The sequence below is a fragment of the Rhincodon typus genome, chromosome 35 (assembly GCF_021869965.1).
Source record: "Rhincodon typus isolate 14 chromosome 35, sRhiTyp1.1, whole genome shotgun sequence".
Classification (NCBI taxonomy): domain Eukaryota; kingdom Metazoa; phylum Chordata; class Chondrichthyes; order Orectolobiformes; family Rhincodontidae; genus Rhincodon; species Rhincodon typus.
In genome coordinates, this window is record NC_063366.1 from 2401052 (window position 1) to 2418960 (window position 17909).

Below are 17909 nucleotides of genomic sequence, written 5' to 3' on the forward strand. Positions count from 1 at the left end.
TCAGCCTTTCTGCTCCTATGATGCTGCTTGGCCTGCTGTGTTCATCCAGCTCTGCACCTTGTTGTCTCGGATTCTCCAGCATCTGCAGTTCCTACTATCTCAAGTTCAAGAACACTTTGCTTTCTTACGCAAGATTTCAATGTTTCTGATCAAAGAGGCAGTTCACACGTCAACTAAATATATATCTAGTTAGTTTTACCATTCAATCTGACAACGTGAATTGCTGCGTTGTGACACTCAGATGGACGTTGCCATTGCCTTGCACCTAATTGGGAGGGGGGATGGGCAGCTGAGTACCTCGATTATTGAGAAAAGCTCTCAGCAACTCCCATGCATCTGTAGGTTTCATGGTTATCGAACCATTTTAAAGCCAGGCACATATCTTGCGCAATGAACACATCATAACTTCTGTCCCACCGCCTAAATATAACACTTTATAATTTAGCCAGTAGTCTAATTTTTAGATCAAATTTACAGCAGAGGAGCAGACCATGTAGTCCCGCTGGTCCAAGCTAATGCTCCATATCGATCGTTATCTTGTCTAATCAGAAGATCCTTCTATCCCCCTCTCTCTCTCTCACCCTCCTGTGTTTGTCAAGTTTTCCCTGTGGTAGGGCCTTCAGTTGTGTCATAGAACAGAGGGACATAGGGGTTCAGATACATAATTCTTTGAAATTTGTATCACAGATTGACTGGGTAGTTAAGAAGGCATTTAGCACACTTGCCTTCATTGCTCAGACCCTCGAGTGTAGGAGTGGGGGCATCATGTTGAGGTTGTACAAGACATTGGTGAGCCTTCTGCTGGAGTACTGTATGTAGTTCTGGTCACCCTACTATAGGAAGGATATTATTAAATTGGAGAGGGTTCAAAAAAGATTTTCCAGGATGTTGCTGGGAATTGAGTTATAAAAATTGGCTAGATAGACTGGAACATTTTTAACTGGAGCGTAGGAGGTTGAGGTTGACTTTATAGAGGTTTATAAAATCATGAGGGGGCATAGGTAAGGTGAATGGCAAGGGTTTTTTCCCTTGAGTGGGGGAGTTCAAAACCAGGGGGCATATTTTTCAAGTGAGAGGAGAACATTTTAAAAAGGACTTGAGGAGTAACTTTTGTTGCACAGATAGTGGTTCGTGTGTGGATTGAACTGCCAGAGGAAGTGGAGGATGCAGGTACAGAAAAGACATTTGGGTAAGTACATGAATAGAAAAGGTTTGGAGGGATATGGGCCAAATACAGGCAGGTGAGACTAGTTTAGTCTGGGAACATGGTCGACGAGGACTAGTTGGACCAAAGGGTCTGTTCCATGCCATATGACTCTATGACTCTGTCTCCTATTGTCCTGCCTTCACAATTAGCCTGGGCAGACCCCATGCCAAATTGTTGGAGGAACTTTCAATCTATGGGTCCCTCTAACTGACGAGATGACACATGGGCATTTTTTACACACTGGTTTTATTCAAACATATTCCACTAGGTGGCAATATATTTGCTGAATAATAAAATGCATCAGTTTTTCCACTTTAGTGTCTTAAAACTAATTTACATGTACTAATCAACAATGTACACTTATTTTATGGTCATCAAAATCCAATTACAATTATATTTTTAAAAACCCTGGAGGTACTGGAGATCTGAAACAAAAGCAGAAATTGCTGGAGAAAATCAGCAGGTCTGGCAGCATCTGTGGAGAGAAAGTAAAGTTAATGTTTCCAGTTGGTTGACTCTTCATCAGAACCATTAGTAGCTAGAAAATAAAACTGGTATTTGTGCTGAAGTCGAAATGGGGGACAGGAGTGTTGAAGGGGAATGGGGGAAAGTGGGGGAGAGGTGAATGGATAGGTGGAGACTGGGTGGAGTTACTGACAGTTCTGATGAAGAGTCTGGAGAAGGACTGGAAAGTTAACTCTGCTTTCTTCCCACAGATACTGCCAGACCTGCTGAGTTTCTCCAGCAATTTCTGTTTTTGTTTCAATTACAACAAGTAGTTCTGGTTATGTCATTTGTCTCATGTTATTGTATTGAGCCAATTATAGCGTCTATGTGCTTGTCTTATTACGATATATGATTGCTAATGAAGCGCTTTTACATGATTGTCCTTGGCAATTGTCTTAAACACTAACTTTTTGCCTCAGTATGGTTATCAAAGCTTTTCTTTGTCCCTTTTGGTCCTGGGGATTTTTATAATCATCAGCAGTTTTATAGCCTGCCACTCTCAGCATTTTTCTTTCAAGAGGGACTTTGCTGTGCACTTCTATAGATCTTTGAAGGCAGCAGGACAGGTCTTTAAGGTTGGTTAAGGAAGCATATGGAATACTTGCCTTTATTAGTAAAGGAGATCATTAGAAATTGTATGTAACATTAGTTAGGCTGCAGCTGGAACACTGTGTTCAGTTTTGGTCACCACACTGTAGGAAGGCAATGATTGTACTCGAGTAGGTGCAGATGAGATTCACCAGGAAGCTTTCTGGCATGAAGTGATTAATCAGCCATGAAGATTGATTAGCTAGGCTGGGGGTGTATTCCTTAGAGTACAGAAGGATGGGGGTGGGTTAGTAATGATTGAGGCGTACACAGTTCTGAGGGGCATAGACAGAGCAGTGAGGGAGAATCTATTCCCCTCAGTAGAGGACCAATAACCAAAAGGCACAGTTTTAAGGAAGCATCAAAAGGTTTAGAAGGGATCAGAGGATTTCTTTCACTCAGAGGTTTGTGGGTGCAGTGAGCTCACTGCCTGAAAGGCTGGCATAGCTGGGAACAATCAAAGCATTTAAGAAGTACTTAGATGAGCACCCTAGCAAAGAAGGCCATGAGCCTAGGGTTGGGAAATGAGGTTAGAACAGATGGATGTTCAGTAACTGGTACAGCTACAATGGGTTGAAAGGCCTCTTTTTTTGGTAAAGAGCCTATATGACTCAAAACCAGACCTTGGGCAATTTTTTTTTGTTCAACCTATTTTTCTAATCAAAGAGTTGAATGATGTTCTTACACACTTCGGGAGCAGGTGGGACTTGAACCCTGGTCTCTGTCTGGGAGTAGGCTCCACAAGAGCCCCTTAGCATTTCTTGTAAATGGCTCATTACGGGAAAGAGCAGCACGTAATTCACTAATTAATTGAAATTTTTGCGACTTCGCTGTTGAATCACAATAGGTGTGATACTAAACATTCAGCGTTTCTTGGAACAATCTAGACATTTAAGAAGTACTTAGATGAGCACTTGAAACAGCCTAGCACAGAAGGCCATAAACCTATTTGCTGGAAAATGGGATTGGAACAGATGGATGTTCAGTGACTGGCATAGATACAATAGGCTGAAGGGCCTCTTGCTGTGCTGCAAAGCTTGTACGACTCAAAACCAGAACTTTAGCATTTCTTGTAAATGGCTCCTTAAGGGGGAAAGCTGCAAGTCTTTCACAAATTAATTGAAACTGAAAGTTTTTGAAACTTTCTTAGAAACTCTTTCATTGTGGAGAAGGAGTGCAACTGAAAACAATGCAACTGAACAAAGTTCATTCCATTCCTGAATCTCTGAGACAGCAACAGCATTTCTTACACAACATCAGTGCACACAGATAATAACCATTTTCTGCATCTGATCGCAGCTTTATTCCAGATCCAAATACCTATTGATACAAGACTTTTAGTCACTGAAACCATCAGAGACTGACTTCAACTCCCATGAAAGACAAGAGTATGAGCCAGTTTCTGTTGTGTTCAAAGAAGTGCAATTATTACAAGAGGGGAGCTTTTAGTGAAAACATCGAATCCCCAGCATTCTCACCAGGTGGATCACAGACATTTCATGTCAAGGTCAGTGAAATAGATTCATGTAAGAGGGAACTTGTGAATGTGAGTTAAGCTGCTTGTGTATAAGAATGTGAGGGTGGTCTTCAACATTAATGTGAAAAATCACACGACACCAGGTCATAGTTCAACAGGTTTATTTGAAGACACAAGCTTTCGGAATCTAACTCTTCCTTCAGGTGTCAGTGAGAGAGGTGGCATCAGAAACAGAATTTATAAGCAAAACATCAAAGAGTCATAGATGCAAATGTGCTGAACAAACCTAATATGGCTCTTCAATTTTTAATCAGTTTGAAAGGATTAATATGAAAATTCCAGAATTTCTTTCAAGTCACTGCCCCAAGATAACTAAAGGTTTTATCAATTCACTCAGTATACCACATGTGACATCCAGGCCTTGTTTACAGTTTGGCTGTGTATCAACTTGGAGTCAGACTGGTTTTATTTCCACAGTCGCAATTACAAATCTGAAAATGCAAATTCACCCTATAGATTTATGTATTTATGTGCAGGGGTGTGGGTGTGTGTGAGGGAGAGGGAGAGCACGCATGTGTGTGAGGGTGCTTGAGAGAGAGTGTGTGTGTATGTGAGTTGAATGTGTGTGTGTGTGTGTCTGTGTGTGTGTATGTAAGTGTAAGTGTGTGTACGTGTTTGTGTTTGTGTGAGAGAGATGGTCTGTGCTGTGTGTGTGTGTGAGAGTGTGTGTATGAGAGAAAGTCTGTGTGAGTGTATGAGTATGTGTGTGTGAGAGTGTGTTTGTGTGAGAGTGTGTGTGTGTATGTGTGCGTGTGTGAGAGTGTATAGTGTGGTTGAGGCCATCCTCATGGGTACCACACTTGGTTATCTGCCTCTGCTTGGCGACTGTGTGTTCTTGTGTATCCCGAAATCTGCCTTGGACAGCCTCAACTGGGATCTTGGGTTTATGTTGCACTACAAGTGACCGCACTAAACTATACACCCTAAAAAACACGCACACACACACTCTCACACATATACTCTCTCTTTCTCTCTCTCACACACACACACACACCCACACACCCACACATACACACACACACACACACACACACACACTCACACACACACATATAAATCCATGGGTTGAATTTATATTTGCAGATTTGTAATTGCAGACACGTTCTATTTTGTTCAAAAAAGCACACAGTTTGTAGACAGTCAATGTGGCATTTTACATATTCCCACTGTGGAAATAAAACCAGTCTCCAAGTTGATACACAGCCAGATTGTAAACAAGGCCTCACACCTAAAATGCACTGTCTGATGTGGGATGTCACCTCTGGAATAATGATAAAATCTTTAGTTATCTCAGGGCAGTGACTTGAAAGAAATTCTGGGGTTTGCATATTAGTCAATTGAAACCTGCATCTCCTCTCTAACAGATGAAAGATTTAACAGCCATCTTAGGTTTGTCCAATATATCCACATCAGTTCTATGACCCTTTGATGTTTTGCTTATAAATTCTGTGTCTGATGCCACCTCTCTCACTGACAGCTGAATAAGGAGCGAGACTCTGAAAGCTTGTGTCTTCAAATAAACTTGTTGGACTATAACCTGGTGTCATATAATTTTTGACCTTGTCCATCCCAGTCTAACACCTGCCACCTCTCAACATAACTATGAGACAACGAGAGGAGGCCTGAATGTGATAGATGTTATCCAGTCTAAAAGTAGTTACATAAGTTTGAGACACCATTAGAGTGTGTGAATGTCAATGTGAAACATTTGTGGACTTGTGTATGAGTGTGAAGGTGTAAAAGTAATATTCCATGTTGGAGTCATTCTGTTGAAGTATGCACTTGGCCCATCAGAAAAACTGAAGAAATGTCAGGGACAGTATACAATCATGGGAAAACTTTGTAGCATTGATCCCAGATATATGCAGGATGGCTTTCTCATTCAAGAGATTTGAGTTCAGTCAAAAGTATCGTCTTTCTATCTAATTGTACGATGATCGAACAACACTCTGATAATCCATGCTAAACAGTCACACAAAATTTGTGCTCCCAACAAACGTAAGTAGGGAAAGATTGACATCACTGCGAAACTCCAATTTCAGACTATTACCTGGCACTGGTATGGGGAAAGACATTGATCAGCCTTGATAACATGCATTACAAGAAGTTGCATTTATATAAAACATTGAGTGCATTGAGGAATCCCAAGGCAAATTGCAAGGATAGATAATAAAACAAAATTAACACTCAGTCACATATGTAGATGTTAGGAGAGACAACCACAAATAAGCTTGATCAATGAGAGAATTAAGGAGCAATTTAAAGAGGAGAAAGCGACTTATAATGATGACTATAAGAACAGGCAGCAGAAATTTAAACAAACTCAAGTTTGTCTGAGGTTCCTGAGTAGATTTGTAGCTCAGGTTGTGGAAGCTGTGGTTGGTTGGCTTGCCAAACTGCTACATTTGTTCCAGACGTTTCATTACCCTGCTGGGTAACATCATCAGTGCAGCCTCCGAGGAAACACTGTTGTGTTTATCCACCTGGTATTTAAACTCTGGGGTCCATTGGAGTTGGTTACCTCATTTCCGGTATTTCTTTGCAGTGCTGTATATATAGGGTCTAATTCTACGTGTTTATTGATGGCTTTCTTGGTGGAGAACCAGGCCTCTAGAAATTCTTGTGCTTGTCTATGTTTGGCCTGCCGTAGGATCCTGATGTTGTCCCAATCAAACTGATGGTTCTCCTTATCCATGTGAATGGAAACAAATGAGTATTGGGCATGTCTTTTAGTTTCCATTTGGTGTTTGCGTACTTTTGTGGCCAGTTTCCTTCCTGTCTGTCCAATGTAATGTTTACCGCAGTCCTTGCATGTAATCTTGTATATCACGTTGGTTCTGTCTGTCGTAGGTCAGGGATCTTTGGTTCGAGTTAGCGTATAGTTGACGTAGGTTTGTGTGCCACTCTGATGCTCAATGGTTGCAGGAGTCTCGTGGTCAGATCGGATATGTACTTGGTGTACGATAACATGACGAGTATGTCAGGGTGTACTGTATCTTCCTGTTGTTGTTTGTGTGATAGGCATCATTGGACCCAGCTGTTCGGGTATCCGTTGTCCTTAAATACTTGGTAGAGGTATTCTTCTTTGTTTTGGTGTAGTTCTGGGTTGCTGCAGTCTGTTGTCGCTTGTTTAAATACTGTTTTCACGCAACTTCGTTTGTGGGTGTTGGGGTGGTTGCTGTCGAAATTCAGGACTTGATCCGTGTGTGTGACCTTTCAGAGTACCTTCATCAGAAATTCCCCATTGGCCCTGCGTTCTACCATGAGGTCCAGGAATGGGAGGTGTTCGTTCTTTTCTTCTTCCCTGGTGAATTTGATGCAGGTGACAGTGTTGTTTATTAGTTGCTGTGTCTCCTCTAGTTTAGTCCATTTGATGATAATGAAAGAGTCATCCACGTATCGGATCCATAGTTCAGGTTGGATCTGCAGAAGGGCCATGCCTTTAAGTCTCTGCATCACTGCTTCTGCTATTATTCCGGAGATAGGTGACCCCATGGGTGTCCTGTTGATTTGTTCATAGATTTGGCCATTAAAGTTAAAGTGAGTCGTGAGGCATATGTCCAGTAGTTTCACCATGTTGTCTGTGGAGATGGTGTCACTTGGGTCTCGTTCTTTCTGTAGCATTGCTAGTGTTTCTCTTGCCAGTGGTGTATCAATTGATGTGAATAAGGTGGTAACGTCAAAGGACACAATGATCTTGTCCTCGTTTATTCTTAAGTCTTTGAGGGATTTGAGGAACTTCTGGGCTGAGTGGATTGAGTGGGATGACTTGCTAATGAAGTGTTTTAGTCTTCATTGTAATTCCTTGGCTAACCTTGTTGGTGTGCCTGGGAGGGAGACAATGGGTCTGGGAGGTACTTCCAGTTTGTGTACCTTTGGGGGGGCCATAGAATCATGGGTGTTTGTCCTTCAGTTTTCATTTTTAGGTAGTCTGCTTTGTTGATTTGTCTGGTCTGTTGAGTCTCTTTAGTGTGTTGATTATTTTATTACTCAGTTGTGGTGTTGGGTCTATTTGCACTTGCCGATATTGTTTGTGTCTGCTCATAGCTTCTGTGCTTTAGTGAGGTAGCCCCGTTTGTCTACTATCACTGTCATGCACCCTTTGTCTGCTGGGAGGATTATGATGTTTTTGTCTTTTTCAGTCCTTCTAGGGCCTTCTTTTCTGTGTTTGTGTTTCCTCATTGATGGCTTTGGTCTTCAGTGTGGATTCTAGTGTGGCTAAGAACTCTGTCCTGTTAACATCTCTGTGGTTGTAGTTGAGTCCACATATTAGAACAGCTTTCTCTGTGTCTGTTGGCTTCCTGTCTGAAAGGTTTCTTTACCAAGTGTCTGATCTTTGGTTGTCATTTTGGGAGTTAGTTTGGCTAGTTTTTCTTGCAGGATCTGTCTTTTCTTGGTTCTTGTTATTTGTTGACTGATGTTAATGGCTTGTTCTAAGTCTGGTACCAACTTGAGGTTGGTTGCATCACGGAATAGTTTTTTGGCATGTAATTTCCCTGTCATACCTGTGGAGTCGGTTGTGCGCGTTGTTAATCATTACCTTCACCATTCTGCGGTCATTATGTTCTGCTGTCCTTTGTGCATGTGAATTGTTGATGGGAGGTTTGTATCTCACACGGCGCGGTAATATCTGGTTCCTGAGGCATCCAAGTTGGAAGTAGAGTTGCTCGCGGGTAGCGCTCAGTTGTTTGACATCGGTTTCCCATTTCCAGGCCAATTTGAGTATGTTGCGACCGTAGGTATCGAAGGTTCTTGAGTAGATTTGCAGGTCGTGCTGTGGATGCTGTGGTTTGTTCACTCATTGAGCTGGTTCGTTAGTACGCAGACATTTCATTGTCCTGCTGGGTAATATCACTAGTGCTGTCTCCGATGAAGCGCTGTTATGTTTTCCTGCCTGGCCACACTAGAAACCACACTGAAGACCAACGGCATCAATGAGGAAACAAAACAAGCCATAAGACAGACGGTGGTCCCGACACTGACCAGAAGGAACAAGCTTAACACTCTTAACACATCAGAAAAGAAGGCCCTAGAAGGTCTGAAAAAAGACAAAAACATCATAATCCTACCAGCGAACAAAGGGCGCATGACAGTGATAGTAAACAAATGGGACTACCTCACTAAAGCACAGACGCTACTAGCAGACACAGACGATACCAGCAATGGCAAGTAGACCCAACACCACAACTGGGTAATAAAATAATCAACACACTAAAGAGACTCAAACAGACTGGACAAATCAACAAAGCAGACTACCTAAAAATGAAAACTGAAGGGACAAACACCCCCCCGATTCTATGGCCTCCCAAAGGTACACAAACCGGAAGTACCCCTCAGACCCATTGTCTCCCTCTTAGGCACACCAACGCACAGGTTAGCCAAGGAATTACAATGAAGACTAAAGCACCTTATCAGCAATCTCACACCACTCAATCCACTCAGCACAGGAGTTCCTCAAATCCCTCAAAGACATAAGAATAGATGAGGACAACACCATGGTGTCCTTTGACGTTACCGCCCTATTCACATCGATTGACATACCACTGGCAAGAGAAACACTAGCAACACTTCTAAAATAATGAGGCCCGAGTGACACCATCTCCACAGACAGTATCCTGAAACTACTTTACCTATGCCTCATGACCCACTTTACCTTTAACGGCCAAATCTATGAATAAATCAACGGGACATCATGGGTTCACCTATCTCTGGACTAATAGCAGAAGCAGTGATGCAGAGACTTGAAAGCATGGCCCTTCTGCAAATCCAACCTAAACTATGGATCCGATATGTGGATGACACTTTCGTTACCATCAAACGGACTAAACTAGAGGAGACACAGCAACTAATAAACAACACTCTCACCGGCATCAAATTCACCAGGGAAGAAGAAGAGAATGAACAGCTCCCATTCCTGGACCTCATGGTAGAACGCAGGGCCAATGGGGAATTTCTGATGAAGGTACACTGAAAGGCCACACACACGGATCAAGTCCTGAATTTCGACAGCAACCACCCCAACACCCACAAACGAAGTTGCGTGAAAACAGTATTTAAACAAGCGACAACAGACTGCAGCAACCCAGAACTACACCAAAACAAAGAAGAATACCTCTACCAAGTATTTAAGGACAACGGATACCCGAACAGCTGGGTCCAATGATGCGTATCACACAAACAACAACAGGAAGATACAGTACACTCTGACACACTCATCATGTTATCGTACACCAGGTACATATCCGAACTGACCACACAACTCCTGTGACCATTGGGCATCAGAGTGGCACACAAACCTACATTAACCCTACGCTAACTGCTAACTCGAACCAAAGTTCAATCACGCACTATGGACAGAACCAATGTGATATACAAGATTACATGCAAGGACTGCGACAAATATTATATTGGACAGTCAGGAAGGAAACTGGCCACAAGAATACACAAACACTGACTAGCAACAAAAACACACACTCGTCTCCATTCACATGGATAAGGAGAACCACCACTTTGATTGGGACAACATCAGGATCCCAGGACAGGCCAAACATAGACCAGCATGAGAATTTCTAGAGGTCTGGTTCTCCACAAAAAAGGTCACCAATAAACACGTATAATTAGACCCTATATATACACCACTGTGAAGAAATACCAGAAATGAGGTAATCAACTCCAACGGACCCCAGAGTTTAAATACCAGTGGGAAAACACAACAGTGTTTCCTCGGAGGCTGCACTGATGATGTTACCCAGCAGGGTAATGAAACGTCTGCGAAATAACAAATCAGCTTAGCGAGTGAATCAACCACAGTAAACTCAAGTTTGGAATGTGCAAAATGGGAGGCCACCCAAGAGCATTGGAATAGATATATTTGGAGCCAAAAGTATAAGTAAGGGCTTCAGCAGATACATTCTACCTCAGAGACATCTGGTAATATAGAGTTAGAATTGGGTAATTCTATGAAGAGGACATAGGGAATCATGTTAATATTTATAATCAAATAAGATGCCAAGGCTCAGATTGAGCTAAGAGTGTCCAGAATCAGTAGTGGAATTGATGGTTAGAAAAGAGAGTTTGTGATGAGGACCAAAGACAATACTTTCACCCTTTCATCCATTTTGTTTGTCGAAAATTGTTGCTTATTCAGCATTGCAAACAGTTTAACAAGTGCAGTGTAAAGCGGCCAAGAGATAATACTGTCATGTGGAAGTTGATGTCTATGCAGTTCCTCAGCAAGACATGAGAATGGGGCTGGGGGAAGAAATCATAGTCATTTTATTACAGGCCATTTCAGCTCATTGAGCCATTTCTCTGTTAATCAACTGAGTGAGTCCTATCCCTAAATGCCCTTGAATTGAATACCTTGTTCAGCCATTTCAGAGGGCAGATGTGTCAACCATAGAATCCCTACAGTGGGGAAACAGGCCCTTAGGCCCAACAAGTCCACACTGACCCTCAGAGCATCCCACCCAGACCCATCCACCTATAATCCACCCTGAACACTACGGGCAATTTAACATGACCAATCCACCTAGCCTGCACATCTTTGGAAGGAAACCGGAGGACCTGGAGGAAACCCATGCAGACATGGGGAGAACGTGCAAACTCCACACAGACAGTCGCCCGAGGGTGGAATCAAACCGGGTCCCTGGCGCTTTGAGGCAGCAGTGCTAACCACTGTGCCACCTGGTTTTTTTTAATATAAATTTTTTATTATCCCCAGGTCTAATCCCACTCTCTTGACCTGTACGTATTCCTGACTGACTGGCCTACAATGTAGTGAATGTACAAGAGTTGGCAGGTCATGTTACAGTTGTATAGGACTTTGGTTCGACCACATTTGGAATACTGCGTACAGTTCTGGTTACGACATTACCAAAAGGATGTGGATGCTTTGGAGAGGGTGCAGAGGAGGTTCACCAGGATGTCGCCTGGTACGGAGGGCGCTCGCTACGAAGAGAGGTTGAGTAGATTAGGATTATTTACATTAGAAGGACGGAGGTTGAGGGGGGACCTGATTAAGGTCTACACAATCATGAGAGGTATAGACAGGGTGGATAGCAAGAAGCTTTTTCCAGAGTGGGGGACTCAATTACTAGGGGTCACGATTTCAAGGTGAGAGGGGAAAAGTTTAGGGGAGATATACATGGAAAGTTCTTTACGCAGAGGATGGTGGGTGCCTGGAACGCGTTGCCAGCGAAGGTGATGGAGGTGGGCACGATAGCGTCATTTAAGATGTATCTAGACAGATACATGAATGGGCAGGGAGCAGAGGGATACAGATCCTTGGAAAATAGGTGACAGGTTTAGATAGAGGATCTGGATCGGCGCAGGCTTGGAGGGCCGAAGGGCCTGTTCCTGTGCTGTAATTTTTCTTTGTTCTTTGTTCTTTGTAATCCTCCTTCCTTTAGCAGAGAGATCAAAAATCAGGAAGCAGTGACTCAAAGTAATTAATGGAAGGATTAATGTGTAGTTGAGGGCAGTGAGGGTCTAGTACTCACTGTCCAAAAGGGTGTTAGAAGCAGAAACCGTATTGCATTAAAACAAAACTCTTGATAAAGAACTGCAAACACTCAGAGTAGGGACAGCATGGGTTGGATACAGAGTCAAACTTCATCCAGATTGCCCTGGAGTGTCAGAATAATCCAAGTCACACACCCGGATCAGGATCAAGATTCACTGCCTCAGTCACTGAGATTCTCCAGTATTAATGATCTTAATGTCATTAGATGCCATACTTGAGAGCAGGACCCAGACAAATAGAGTGTCATCCAGACACAGTGCATCTACTGGTGAGAGAGGCGATTGTTGAACAGTATCACTGAGGAATACCAGGGATATTTAAACCGGAGATGGTTGTTCTGGGGTGTGGCTGTATTTGGCCCAGTGATTTTTGGGTTTTTGTTTGATATTAGGATCCTCTTTTGCATGTAGTTTGTAGGTTGTTCTTCACTCCTGGAGTCAATCCACGTCTTTTCTGCACTTCTTCTGACATTGGGGACTTTACCAGTTTTCACAGATTCAGAACCTCCGACAGAAAGACAACACTGACACCCACAACCCCAACTAATTATCTCGTTATGCCTGACACTGACCCTTGGGGAATACAGCAATAAACCATCCTCCATTCCAGGAAATATCCATTAACTACTCTGTTTTCCATCACCCAAACTGGTTTGATATTCATTTTGCTGCTGTCTGTTTTATTCACTGACCCCTAGTTTTGCTGGCAAACTTGTTCTCTGGCATTTCATCAAACACAAGTAAGGGATTTGAACACAATTTACCACAAATACACTTCCACTAATTTTTTTCATTAACCTACATTTGTCCAAGTGACGTAATTTTGTCCTTTTGTATTGTTTCTAGAAGATTCCCTACCAATGTTAAACTGGTCTGAATGCATGCATTTTGAAGAGAGTGTAATATTTGTGATTCACTAGTCTTCTGGTATCACTGCTTAATCTAAGGAAGATGAGACAAGTATGGCCAGTGCATTTACAATTTCTAACTCCCACATCATGACCGTACCTGAACTATCTTCTCTTTTAAGGCAGCACATTGGACTGTGACTGCTGCCAACCTTCGATTCCAGTTTATCTGGGTCGGATCTATTCTTCTCCCATTTCAGATGACTTTTCCCTGTAACTATTCTGACTCAGGATTGTTCCTCATCCTCTTTCAGAGTGAACTGAAACCTTCTCTTACAATGATCACTGTCCCTGACACCCCTGCTGACACTTGGAGCTGTTCAGTGACATCCTTGATCCTTGCACTAGGGAGGTAACACACTATCCTGGATTCATGTCAGCCAATGAAACAGATAGTTCCCAGAACTATTGAGCCTTCTAACACTATTGCTGTTCCAATCCTGCACAGTTATGGTATAACAGACACTCCAGATCACTCATCAGTTTCATCAGGATTCAGAACTCAGTACTGATTGGAGAATGAGATATGAGGTCTTGCATTACCTGTTTTCCTGACACTTCCTAAACCCATCCCTGACCAGCCCAGCTCCAATTTTAAAGTTGTGGCCCTTGTGCTTGTAAAGTAAGCCAGCTCTCACGAATGGGTATAGGGTAAAAAAAGACCATACTTCAGTCTGTAACGTGAATTATAGTGGATGTGTGTCTGACTAATACCATGGGGACTATTTGTCCTCTCATGTCTGGGAAGATGAGTATCCTGAGTGTGGTGAGGGAGAGGGATTGAGTCTCTACAGACCTGAGTTCCCTCAAACCATCATACCTCAATGTAATAATGATGTGATGTGCTCATGTCATAGTCTTCCAAGATACATTTCACATTCTGGAAAAGATTTTGAACCATTTTCAAATGCTTTGGTTGATTCAAAATCATACTAAACTGAATATTATGTTGTTGAGTGTTGTTTAATCAATCTTTTGTGTAAATTTATACCTCACAATAAATTCACTGTTTCGCTTAATGCACATGACCTGATCTCCAGTATGGTGTGTTACTATTCACTGAAATGATCAGGATCCTAAAATAAGAGACCTTGGCACATTAGGTCAATGTCACTGTAGGCTGGGATACTTTCTCAGTCCATGGGTTTATAATTACATTTGTTATGTGGTATCTCTACGTGAATATAAGGAAGAAATACTTGCAATTATATGTCAGCTTTCACAATCTCATGGCATCTAAACGTACTCTTCAACCAATTAAGCATTTTTGAAGTGTGTTCTAAATCTCTTTTTTTATCAGTCACACACTCCCACAAACAGCAATGAGTTAGCCTCAGTTTTCAGGTCTCTGGAGTGAAACTTGAACCCATAACTTTTGACTAGAGACAAGATTCCCACACAGCTGACAATACTTCTTGCTGTTTTAGTTACACTTTCTGTGGAGATTCAGTCCCCAAGGCAATGCACCGAGTGTTTTTCTCCCAGTAAACTGGCAGTTGAAAGTTTGATTTAAAATGGTAGAGCTGCAGGAGTCAGTGTTGTCTTTGTGTCTGGGTTCTGGACTGTGAATAGTTAGCTCTCTCTGTGTAATGGGATCTAGATGTGCCTGATTTTTCAAATCCACCTAAGACCTCTCACCACCCCATCTCTGTAATCTACTCAGCAAAGTAAGACTTGCATCTATAGAGAGTCATTCATGAGTCCATGACCTGTCTCAAAGTATTTTACAAACATTAAATTCAGAGTCATTATGTTTCTGTTAGAGCGAAAGGTAAGGCTGGTCAGATTAAAGAACAATGGATGAATAAAGATATTTAGGTTCTAGTCAAGAATTTAAAAAATTGTTATTTAGATATGCACAACAGGGTTCAAATGAATCTCTTGAATAGTATAAAGAGTATGGGGCATTCTTATGCAGGAGATCAGGAAGGCATAGACAGGATATGAGATAGCCTTGGCACATAAGGTTAAGGGTAATCCAAAAAGATTCTACAAGTACATTAAGTGCAAGAGAGTAACCAGAGAGAGAGAGAGAGAGAGAGAGAAGGACCTCTTGAAGATCAAAGAAGTCATCTTTGTATTGAAGCTCAGGAGATGGGGAAACATTAAATGAGTAGTTCACATCAATATTTACTGTGGAGAAAGAAATAGAGGCTAAAGAACTCAGGGAAATAAATATTAATGTTTAGAAATCAGTTCACACTACAAAAGAGGAAGTGCTGGAGGTCTTAGAAAATATAAAGGTGGATAAATCTCCAGGACCTGATCTAATGTGTCCCAGGACATTGTGGGAAGTTAGGGAGGAAATTGTGGGGCTCCTTGCATAAATATTTGTATCTTCTGTAACTACAGGTGAGGTGCCAGATGACTGGAGAGTGGCTAATGTGGTGCCTTTGTTTAAGAAGGGATATAATGAGAATCCTGAGAACTCAGGGGTGGCTCAGTGGTTAGCACTGCTGCCTCACAGCGCCAGGGACCCACGTTCAATTCTACCCTTGGGCGACTGTCTGTGTGGAGTTTGCACATTCTCGCCGTGTCTGTGTGGGTTTCCTCCGGGTGCTCTGGTTTCCTACCACAGGCCAAAGATGTGCAGGCTAGGTGGATTGGCCATGCTAAATTGCCTGTAGTGTATAGGGATGTGTAGATTAAGTCGGTTATAGGGGGATGGGTTTGGGTGGGTGCTCTGAGGGTCGGTGTGGACTTGTTGGGCTGAAGGACCTGTTTCCACACTGTAGGGATTCTATAAAGAACTATAGACCAGTGAATCTGACTTCAGTGGTGGGTAACTTGTTGGAGGTGATTCTGAAAGCTGGGATTTTTATGCATTTGGAGAGGTGAGGAATAGTCAGCATGGTGTTGTGAGAGGGAAATCATGCTTTTTGAGGAAGTAACCAGGTAGATTGATGAGGGAAGAGCAGTAGATATTGTTTACTTGGACTTCAGTAAAGCTGTTGACGCAGTTCCACATGGTAGACTAATTAGTAAAGTTAGATCACATGGGATTCAGGATGAGCTTGCTAATTGAATACAAGATTAGCTAAATGGCAAGAGTACATGTAAAGGAAGGGAATATAGGGATACGGATCCTGTAAATGAAGACAGTTTTAGTATGGAAGGGCAAAATGTGTAGGCACAGGCTCGCAGGGCCAAAGGGCCTGTTCTGTGCTGTATTGTTCTTTGTTCCTGTAAGACAGAGAGTGGTGGTGGAGGGTTGTTTTTCAGACTAGGAACCAGTTACCAGCTGTGTTCCACAAAGATTGGTTCTGGGTCCACTTTTGTTTGTCATTTATACAAATGATTTAGATCAGAATCTAGAAGGCACAGTTACTGAGTTTGTGGGTGTGGTGTAGTGGACAGTGAAGAAGGTTATCTAAGATGAGTTTACAAAGATATCATGATCAACTGGTTAAATGGGCTGAGGAGTGGCAGATGGAGTTTAATTTGGATAAATGTGGAGTATTGCATTTTAGTAAAACAAACAAGGGCAGGACTTATACAATTAAAAGTAGGGCCTTAGGTAGTATCATAGAACAGAGGGATCTAGGGATTCAAGTGTACAATTCTTTGAAGTTTGCATCACGTAGACAAGGTTTAAGAAAGCGTTTAGCATGCTTGCCTTCATTGCTCGTTCCTTTGAATATAGGAGTTGGGACATTATGTTGAGGTTGTATAGGATGTTCATGAGGCACCTTCTGGTGTACTGTGTACATTTCTGGTCACCATGTGCTAAGAAGGATATTAATAAGCTGGAGAGGGTTCAGAAAAGATTCATCAGGATATTGCTGGGAATTCCTTGTAGAAGCCCATTTAAATAGCATCTGTAGGCTTTCCCCTGTCCATTATGCGAGTCTCCTCTTCAGAAAATTCAATTATATTTGTCAGGCATGACCAACTTGACATGGATATCCCAAATTACTCAAAATTTTCAAGTTGTTTAGTTGTCCCGCCCTCAGCTATAGACTCCAAAAAGAAAGTCCCTCCGTACATGTAAGGCTAGTGGATCTGGACTTCACGGGTTTTCCTCTTTCACTCTTTTTAACAAGTGGACTGTAACGTGCAATTTTCCAGTCCAATCGTGTATTGAGGAAACTCTGAAAGATTATACTTAAGGTGTCTGCAATGTGCTCCCCTACATTTTTTAATACCGTCAGATAGAAACCATCAGGTCGTAGGGATTTATCACTCCTTAATTATATTAATTTTCTCATTACTGATATCTTCTGTTAATTTTATTTAGTTTCTTTCCTTGATCCACTGTTAATTTCCTCAGGGCCTTTGGCAAGCTATCCTGCTCTTCTTCTGTAAATACTGATAAAATGCAATTAGTCAACATAATCACGGAGTCATTGAGTCATACAGCATGGAAACAGACCCTTTGGTCCAACTAATTCCACACCAAACATGTTCCCAAACTAAACTAGTCCCACCAGCCTGCACTTGGCCAATATCTCTCCAAACCTATACTATTCAAGTAGTTATCCAGATGTCTTTTAAACATTGCAAAATTCTCAAAGAATTATTTACCTGAACTGTCCTATAACACTACTCAGTGCTCTACCTTCAATTGTGTAAGTCCCACCGTTGTTTGTTTTACCAAAATGCAATACCACGCATTTGTCAAAATTAAACTCCATCTGCC